At 58.5% G+C, this 9,219-nt stretch overlaps 1 long non-coding RNA gene across 1 annotated transcript; it reads right to left on the bottom strand.

Moving 5' to 3' along the window:
• On the bottom strand, nt 1-8,785 carry LOC123439996. Its single transcript, XR_006630251.1, has 2 exons — nt 7,602-8,785; nt 1-269 (listed from the first exon to the last, which is right to left on the bottom strand). It is a non-coding gene; the product is annotated as an uncharacterized LOC123439996 (long non-coding RNA).
• Between the last annotated feature and the right edge of the window lie 434 nt (nt 8,786-9,219).

Genomic DNA, 9,219 nt, shown 5'->3' with positions numbered 1-9,219 from the left:
TCTCTCGAAACAGGCTTTCGCCCCGCTTTATAGATAAAGCACACAGAACAGAATCCAGGTAACATGTCCGAACAAAGAAATAAAAAGATAGTCCGCTGGGGCAACAACACAGTCCAGCCCAAGAAAGGAAGAAGAAACAAAAAGGCCCACACGGGGGCAGGCTAGGCAGCAAGCAAGGGAGAGGAGAGCCGTCGGGCGGCCGCCATCAACGCGTCCAGGAAGTGCTGCAGCCGGTTACGGTCCCGAGTCCTAACGAGCGGATGCCGGAGCTGCAAGAATGCCAGGAATTTGAAGAACGAGTCAGAAGCACGCCGCTGAATCACCTTCTCAATCACCATCTTATTGCGAGTAGTCCAGAGGGTCCACATCATAACCGCAAAGACCATCCAAAACAGTCGGCGTTTATGGCCGACCTGAGTGGCCCGCACCTGCAGAAAATCTACAAGGTCAGAGGCCTCCCGCTCTGGTCCCAGAGCCTCGCGTACAAAGCACCATAGTGCCTGTGCCACAACACATGAGAACATAATGTGAGATCCAGTCTCCGGGACATGGCACAAGGGACAAATGCCGTTACCCGGACCATGGCGTTTCAGCACCTCAGTCCCTGAAGGTAAACGGTCTCGGAGAAGCTGCCAAACAAAGATCTTGATCTTCAAGGGCAGCGGTGCCTTCCAGAGTGGGGATAACCACGGGAGGACCGGCATCCTGCACAGCGCGAGGTAGGCCGAGCTAACAGAAAATTCTCCCGAGGGAGACAGACTCCAAGAGACACTATCACGAACCGCCGAGGTCGGGAAGGGAGGCACTGCCAATAATAGTTCCCATTCCCGGACCTCAACTGGGCCAAGGGGGCGGCGGAATGCCACATGCCATCCGTCTTCCAGAGCAGATGCAGAGACAAGGACAGCAGGGTCGGCGCAGATAGCAAAGAGTCTCAGGAAACGGACTCGCAGGGGCTCTCCCTCCAACCAGGGATCTAAGCAAAACTGGGTCCCAGACCCGTCGCCCACAGAGAACCGCAAGCCCAGCCTAATCTCGTGCTTAATGCTCTAGATAGACTTCCAGAATTGCGAACCATTCGCGAGAGAGCATGCCAAAAGAGGACGACCTCGAAGGTACTTGGCCTCAATCAATTGAAGCCACAAACCCCCATCTCCGTGCAGAATCCGCCAAACCCATCGGAGCATCAGGGCCACGTTCATGCGGCGGGACGCAGGAATGCCTAAGCCCCCTCGGTCTTTTGGCACGCAGACGTCAGCCCATTTCACCATGTGGTACTTGGGCCTACCATCCCCTGCCTGCCAAAAGAATCTAGCCAGTTCCTTGTCGAAGGCGTTGTGCACACCTTTGGGCAGGATATACAGCCCCATCATATACATGGGGAGGCTTGCGAGGTTCGAGCTAATGAGAATGAATTTGCTACCTTTAGAAGTGAACCTGCCGCACCAGGGCTCCGCACGGGACGCTACTCGTCCCACAAGCGGATCAAACCCGCTAACCTGAATTCTGGACTCCGCTAGGGGCATTCCCAAATACAAGATAGGGAAAGTCGCCAGCTTGCAATTGAGGTTGTCCGCAATCCTGAGCTGCTCAGCCTCAGAGTAGCCCAGGACCACCACCTTGCTCTTATCAAAGTTAATCTTAAGTACATACATTTTCTCGAAGCAGAGCAAAAGGAACTTAAGATTAGCAATGTCGGAGTCGGATCCAGAGACCATGATCATGGTGTCGTCTGCATACTGGAGGTGGGACAATCCCACCCCCTGGGATGAGATGACCAACCACCCCCAGGATATGCCCTGCTAATCTAGCCTTATCCAGTATGCCAGCAAGGGCGTCCACGGCGAGGTTAAAAAGCAGGGGGGAGATAGGATCACCTTGCTTAACCCCCCTGGATGCCCGAAAAAAGGGGCCAACTTCACCATTAATATTGATCGCGGTGTTACCAGATCGCACCAGCTGCATGGTCCAGGAGCACCACCTCTCGTCAAATCCGCGCCGCTGCAAAACTAACCTCAAGAAGGACCAATCAAGACGGTCGTACGCCTTCTGGAAGTCCAACTTGAGAAAGACCCCCTTCATGCCCTTGGACGCCATCTCATGGACCACCTCGTGGAGGGCAAGAATCCCGTCATGTATCTTCCTGCCCTTCAGGAATGCAGACTGAAGGGGGTGGGCTATCCGTTCGGCCACAGGGGACAAGCGGGTGGCGCATACTTTAGCAAAAATACGCGCCACCACGTTAATCACCGTAATAGGCCTGAATTGCCGAATCTCTGCAGCCCCAACTAGTTTGGGGATGAGAGTAATGACTCCATAGTTCATCCTGCCCATGTCTAGAGTGCCTATATAAAATTCATGGAACATAGGGATGATAACCGGGCGTACGGTCTCCCAGAATCGCTGGAAAAAGACCACCGGGAGGCCGTCTGGCCCCGGGGCCGAGCACGCCTTCATAGAGGCGATTGCCTGGCCCACTTCCTCCGAGGAGAATGGGAGAGTGAGTTCCGCATTCTCCACGTCGGACACCTGCTCAGCTAGCGGCTAGAAGTCCTCGCACAGGGAGGAACCTCCCCGTAGATCAGCCGAGATTAACTCCTTATAGAAGGAGTAAATATGGGATGAGATGTCTTCTGGGCTCTCCAGAAGAACATCGCCGTCCCGGAGCAAAGGGATGACACATTTCCGCCTACGGCCATTGGCAATGGCCTGAAAGTACACGGTGTTCGCATCCCCCTTAAGAAGCCAGTTCTGGCCACCTCGACGTTGCCAGAACAATTCCTCGGACCTAAAAATGCCCATGAGCTCGGCGTCAAGGGAGTACCTCCGGGTCCAGTCATCTGGGGACAGACCCGCTCCATCCGCCAAGTCATCTAGGGACTTAATCTGACCTAGCAGGGCCCCTTTATGGGCCCGGAGATCAGCACCCAAGTTAGAACCCCAGCCCTTCATGGCCTGGCGCGCCATCTTGGCATAGTGTTGCCAAATGTCCACCGCACAGAAGACTCACGGCGGGGAGGCGGCAACCCGATGCCAACGGTCGCGGACCAACTCGCAGAAACCAGTGTGATCCAACCAAAAAGTCTCAAAGCGAAGCGCCGTGATCTAGGGCGGAGCTATCCCCCGACGAGAAGAGTAGGGGCATATGGTCTGAGCCAATCTGCGTGATCGCCCTGAGCCCACATAGGGGGAACATCACTTCCCATTGGGGCGACACAAAGGCCCGATCTAGAACACTCCGAATGGGGTCTGCCTGTTTGTTCGACCACGTGAACCTGGCCCCTATGCGAGCTATCTCCCATAGCGCCATGTCAGCAATGCAGTCATTGAAAAGACGCATCCGGGGTCGATCTACATTCGGAGAGCTTTTATCCGAAGCCCACCTAATAAGATTAAAATCACCGGCCACCACCACCGGGGTGGTGCACCGCTCCACCTTGAGCTTTAGCTCGGCGAGGAAATCAGCCGAGCGGGTATGGTCCGCCGGACCATAGACGATAATCACCTCCCAGATGAGGTGGGTACGTCTGTCGGTGATGGCCATGCTCACAAAAAACTCCCCCCGGTCCATGTCCTCCACCGAGAACGCCTCCTCCCGAACACCAAGCAGGGTTCCCCCAGAGTGGCCCGAAGCAGGGAGCCACTGCCAGGAGAATTGGTGGCGGGAGAGCCTCTAGAGCTCGAACATGCTAAAGTCCTGCCGAATCGTTTCTTGAAGACCCACTATGTCAATCTCTTCATGACGCAAGTACTCAATAAGTTGCCGACGCCGGCCAGGGAGGCCGAAGCCCCTAATTTTCCAACATAGGAGCTTCATTTAATAACCTCGTCTGGATGCCTAGGCCCCGCAAGCGGGGCCGAACTAGCCCGCTCGTCAACCGCGGGGCGGGGCGTAGCCTTAGATGGCCGACCCCGGCGTCCCCAAGAAGAAGGGACACCGGAGGTCCCCGGGCCTGAGGGGGGAGCTCTGGGGCGTGACACTCACTCCTCAACTCGAGTTTCAGTGGGGTTGAGGCGGGTGGGCGGCCGCCCCCTGGGCTCCCAGCCAGAGGGGAGGCCGGCTATGGGCGGGCCGGGACCAACTTCAACCGCTGCCGGGGGTGCGCCGCCTTCCCTGGTCTCTCTATGACCAGGTCCGACGTGCACCGGGGGTGAGGGGGGTTGGAGGGGTTGGAGCCCGCCACCAAACAACGAGCTTCCCCAAGCGCCCCCTCAAGCCTCTCTTTCGCACATATGGCGGAGATATGCTCAAGAGGGGGACCTTTCTCCCCTCGAAACACAATACCACTGTCCGCAGCCACCACGCCCAAAAGGGGCATCAACTCGCTAGAGAGGACAGAAAACCGAGAACCAGAGCTAGAAGGGGGAAGGAGGGAAGGCGTACCTGGGAACAGATCGCGAGCCGCCAGCTCAGGGATCGTCGGGACTCGGCCATCCTGAAGGGTCCGGGACTGGCTGATCCGCGTGCTCTGACATGCCGCCACGGCTGGGGAGGCGCCCTCCCAATGCCGCGAGCGGGGCACGGGAGGGGACTCAGGCTTGCATCCAGGGACGGCGGCCATCGGAGGGAGCGGATACGGGGACCCCAAGGTTGGGGAAGGGGGGATCCCGGAGAGCACGAGTAGCAAACCACCCCTGGCGAGCACGGGGACGAAGCAGGGCAGACCTCCATACCCACACTTACCTCCTCCTTAGCACCGACCACCGGGATAGGGGAGGCAGGGAGAGTGGTCTCCGTGCCTGCCGCCACCACCGGGGCCAAAGTACCCACCATGGAGCCACCTGCAAGCCCAGTCTGGCCGGCAGCTGAAGGGGCGGGGTTGCGCTGATCGCCTGACGGCTCGGGCGGAGCCCCGACCAACTCATCCCCCTCATCAGAAGAGGACCCCTCCTCCGAAGAGCCCCCCTCCTCGTCAAGCCCCCCGTCACCAGGGACCGGCTCAGACGGGGCCGGATCAAGCTGAACCGCCGGAGCCGGGGACTCGAGCTCGAAGGTGAGGCGCCTGCCCTTGGAACCAAAGTAGAAGACCAAGGACAGCCCATCGATCTCAGCAGGGGCCGGGCAGAGAATATCAATGCGGGCGGGGCCATCATGCTCGAAAGAAGCTAGGTCGGCGGTGATCAGTTTGCCCACAGGTTCGGAGATGGCCTTCAGAATATGAGTGAGCTTGCCACCCCTCGGAGCCGCACTACCCCCCCCCCCCTTGGGAGGCCGTAAACGAGGACCCAGACCTTCTCCAAGGGAGGGACGGGGTCAGGCTCTGACGTGGCCGCCTGGACGCTGATCAAGAATTGGTTGAGAGGACAGCGAATAGGCCCATGCGAGCAGACCCAGAGTAGCTCGGCCGAGGGGAAAGGGACCAAGAAGACCAGAGGAGCCGTCTCAGTCACGTCCCACGCAAACTCCGAGCCACGGAAGTCGCCGATGTAGGCCGCGAGCTCATCACGGATGAGGTCAGACGAGATCACCAGGCCATCCGGGATATGCAGCCAGGCTCCAAGGTGACCGTCGCCAAGTGCGGCCAGGCAACCACCTCCTCAATCTCCGCATCCACGAAGTAGAAGCTACCCCGCTCAGTGCCATACCTAAGATAGGCAAGCATCGTGGGGCACCGTGGGGGAGCCTCACACTCCGAGCGGTAGTGTCTGGCGCACCCGCAGTTGATGCACATCGTATCCTCGCGGGAGCGCTGGCGGTTAACCCGAGCAGGGGGGTCTAGAGCCTCCTGCTCAGGAGCCCCCTGAGCTCCTGGCGGCGTCAAGCCGTCAGCACCGCCAAGGGAAGAGCCAGCAACCTTCTTCTTCTTCGATTTCTTCTTCTTCTTAGCAGGGGCCGGGGCGGGGAGCGGGGCATCAGGCAGGCCCTCTGGGGCCACGGGCCTAGAATGCCCGTCGTCACGGCGCCAGTGTGCACCCTCCGCCCGAGAAGAGCGCCAGTCAGCATGGCGGCCATCATCATCGCACCGCACCGATGGGCCGCCCCACCGCTCCCCCCGACGGTGATCCTGACGATCACGCCTGCAGGAGGGCGCCGCGGGGCGGTGCTCGAGGTCACGAGCCCGGGGCTCACGGGGCGCAGGCTCGCCACGCGGCAGAGATGCCGGAGAGGGACGTGCAACCAGCTCCGCCCGCAGGGCCGCTTCCCTATCCAGGTCAGCCGAGCGGGCGGCCCCCAGGCGGCGACGGTCCCCCGGCGAGCCCGGCAGCGGCACGCGGGGGTCCCTCGCCGGGTCCGAGGGGGTGGCGGCCGGCGCAGGGAGGTCCCGGAGTAGTACTCTGGGGACTTCCCCGGCCGGCCAGGCCCCCCATGCCCGGAGCGGGACGAGGCAGTGCCCCCATCCGGGGCGCGGTCACGGGTAGCGGGGTCGGCCACCGTCGCAGCAGGGAGAGCGCGCTTCAGACGGGCCAGACCGTCTCCGGGCAGCCTTGTCATGAGGGCTTCCACGTAGCTGAGCTTGGGCACGGGAGGGACTGAACTGCAGGGGACCGGGGCGCCGGCCGCCGGCCTAGGCAGCAGCGGGGGACCGGGCCCAGCGCTCGGGTCGGCCAGGAGGGAGGGAGCCGGGCCGGGGGATGGCAAGGGACGACCGGGGAAGGCGGGATGGGGGGCTGGAGGGGGAGGTGGCGGTGAGCTTGAGCGCTGAGGGCAGAGGCGGCGCGACAGCTCTCGGGCGCGGGACGACGAAGCAACGGGTTGGCGGCGCGTTGACTGGGATGGGGGAAAACCTAGCGTGCGAGCTGGCTGCCTCCACCGGCCTGGGGCGCCGCTCGGATGGGCCACCCCTCCCTGGGCCGAAGCCCACTGGAGATTGATCCGGTCCAACACCCGCCGGACGCGGCGCAGTGCCCTAGCGCGTTCACGGGCCGAAAGGGGCCAAGGACTGCAGGACTGCGGCCCATAGGGCGTGGCGCGGCCCACCCACCGTCCCTCCAGCTAACGTCGTTAGGGCACGGGAGGAGCAGCGAGCACGGGGCGCTCCCGTCGCCGGCCATGGCACCGCCGCCGGGAAGGAGGGCAGGGACCCAGCGCCGGACACCCCACCTCGGGCACCTCCACCAGCAGCCGCCGCGGAGGACAATCCGGGCAGCACGCCGGCGAGGGCCGTCGAGGGGCGAGGGGGAGCCACCGGAGAAGAGATCGGGGGATCCCGTCGGTGCGCACGACCGGATTTGGGCGCCACCACCCGCCGCCAGATCTTCTTCCCCTGCCGCCGGCGAGCTGGGCGCGCCGCGGCTAGGAAGAGGCCCAGCTGCGGGGGAGCCAGGGACAACGGCAACTCGACCGGGCCCTGCCCATCCTCCTGCGAGCCGGTGAAGTCATCGTCGCCAACGTCAGAGTCTTCTTCTCAATCAGCCCAGCGGCTCACCGGCCTAGGGCCGCCGAAGGAGGTCGCCGCCGTGGGCGGCTGTGTCGCGAGGTCCATGCACCGCCGGCGAGGGAGGATCAGAGGGCGGCCGCCATCAGGAGTATGCAAGGCAGAGATTCGAGCAGTACTGGCCCACACAACGATTCCTACTCGGGCTTCTTCTACCTTGAGAGCGATAGTGGCGGGCAGGAAAGTTTTGGAGTCTGGACTGATTCGAAGGATTGGAGACGGTACCTCCTTCTCGATTTGGACAGATGAGTGGATTCGCAATACGGCAATGATGAAACCCATGTGCCGGATTGGTGACGCCCCGTTCGACATGGTTTCAGACTTGATTGATGATCACATAGGAAATTGAAATGTGGATCTGGTCCGACAATTTCTTCCCTCAGACGGGGAGACGATCTTAAATATCCCTTTGAACCCGGCTGGGGGGTGGGAGACGCTTTGGCACGGGCTTTTGAAAAGTCAGGTCAGTGTACTGTTAAATCAACTTATAGTGCTCTAATGACTCAAAACGAGCTTAGTACACTAGAGGAAGGGACGATCACGGATACTTCATCTTCAAACAAACAATTATGGATTGCATTTTGGAAATTACATGTGTTGTACCTAAGGTTCGAGTGTTTTGGTGGAGAGTTCTTCGTGGTTTCTATCAGACTCGATGACCCTGAAGTACCGACATATTAAACCGCTCGGGCGGCGAGACATTTGCCAGGCGATGGATGAGACTCTAATGCATGCGCTCATCTTTTGTACCCATGCTAAGAATTTTTGGATTGCCGCCAAAGACACGTTCTGCCTAGGCTCCGGCCATAAACTTGGGCATGCAACATTTTGCTGGATTAGCAATTCTCCTTGGATGCCAGATGCAAGATCATAACCATCATGCATGTCATTTGATTGTCACGAAATAGATGGATTCATGACAAGGACGGGTATAACCCGGTTATGGCCATCAAATAACTCTACTTCACAACAACATTTGCGGCTACCGGAGCCGGGATGGATCACTATCAACAACGATGGCTCAGTGTTTTCAGATGCTCTTTTAGCAGGAGCAGGAGGAGTAGCTCGCTCGCACCTTGCGTTCTTCGAAGCCTGGTGCAAGCCACTCGAGGGAGTCTCAGATCCTTTTGTTTCCGAGCTGCTTGCTTTACGAGAGGGAGTGATTTTTGCTCAGCTCCAGGGATACTCACATGTGATAATTCACGTTGATTGCTTGGAGTTGATCGACCTCTGGAATTCGCGCACCACCACAAGATCAATTGCGGCGCCTATCTTAATAGAATTGGAAGCCATTATACCTAGTTTTGTTTCTTTCTCGGGTCGGCATGTTAGTAGGGAACTTAATCTTACGGCTCATATGGGTGCGCAGTGTGCTTGCTCACTAGATGTGACGGAAAATTGGCTTGATCAAAGCCCGAAATTCCTTATTAGTTGCGTGCGAGCTGACTGTAACCGATTATTGTTTCGTTGAATAAAGCTTTAAATTCGTTGAAAAAATACACATGTACATGACCCAATTGATTACTCGCGATAACTCCGGGTAAGTCAACTAACAGGTGGACAAGCCCAATTGTATTGAGTCAAGTTACCCTATTATAATAAGTGATTTGATTTTCTCTCTTCTCTCATGCCCTAGGTGAGAGTCCATGCACCCGGTTAAATCAATTTTCATATGACTGCACAAGAAGTTACTCATCTTCAAGGGGAAGATATAAGGTATTTTCATATTCCTACAATTCTGAATTTTCTATTAGTTCACATAGTTCTCTCTAACATGATATGGATTTTGCATAACTCCTAGCATGCTAGAAAAATATTTATAAAGAATCACAATTCTCAGTGT

Source organism: Hordeum vulgare, chromosome 3H, assembly GCF_904849725.1.
Source record: "Hordeum vulgare subsp. vulgare chromosome 3H, MorexV3_pseudomolecules_assembly, whole genome shotgun sequence".
In the NCBI taxonomy this organism is placed as follows: Eukaryota; Viridiplantae; Streptophyta; class Magnoliopsida; order Poales; family Poaceae; genus Hordeum; species Hordeum vulgare.
This window is presented reverse-complemented; position numbering and strand designations above follow the sequence as displayed.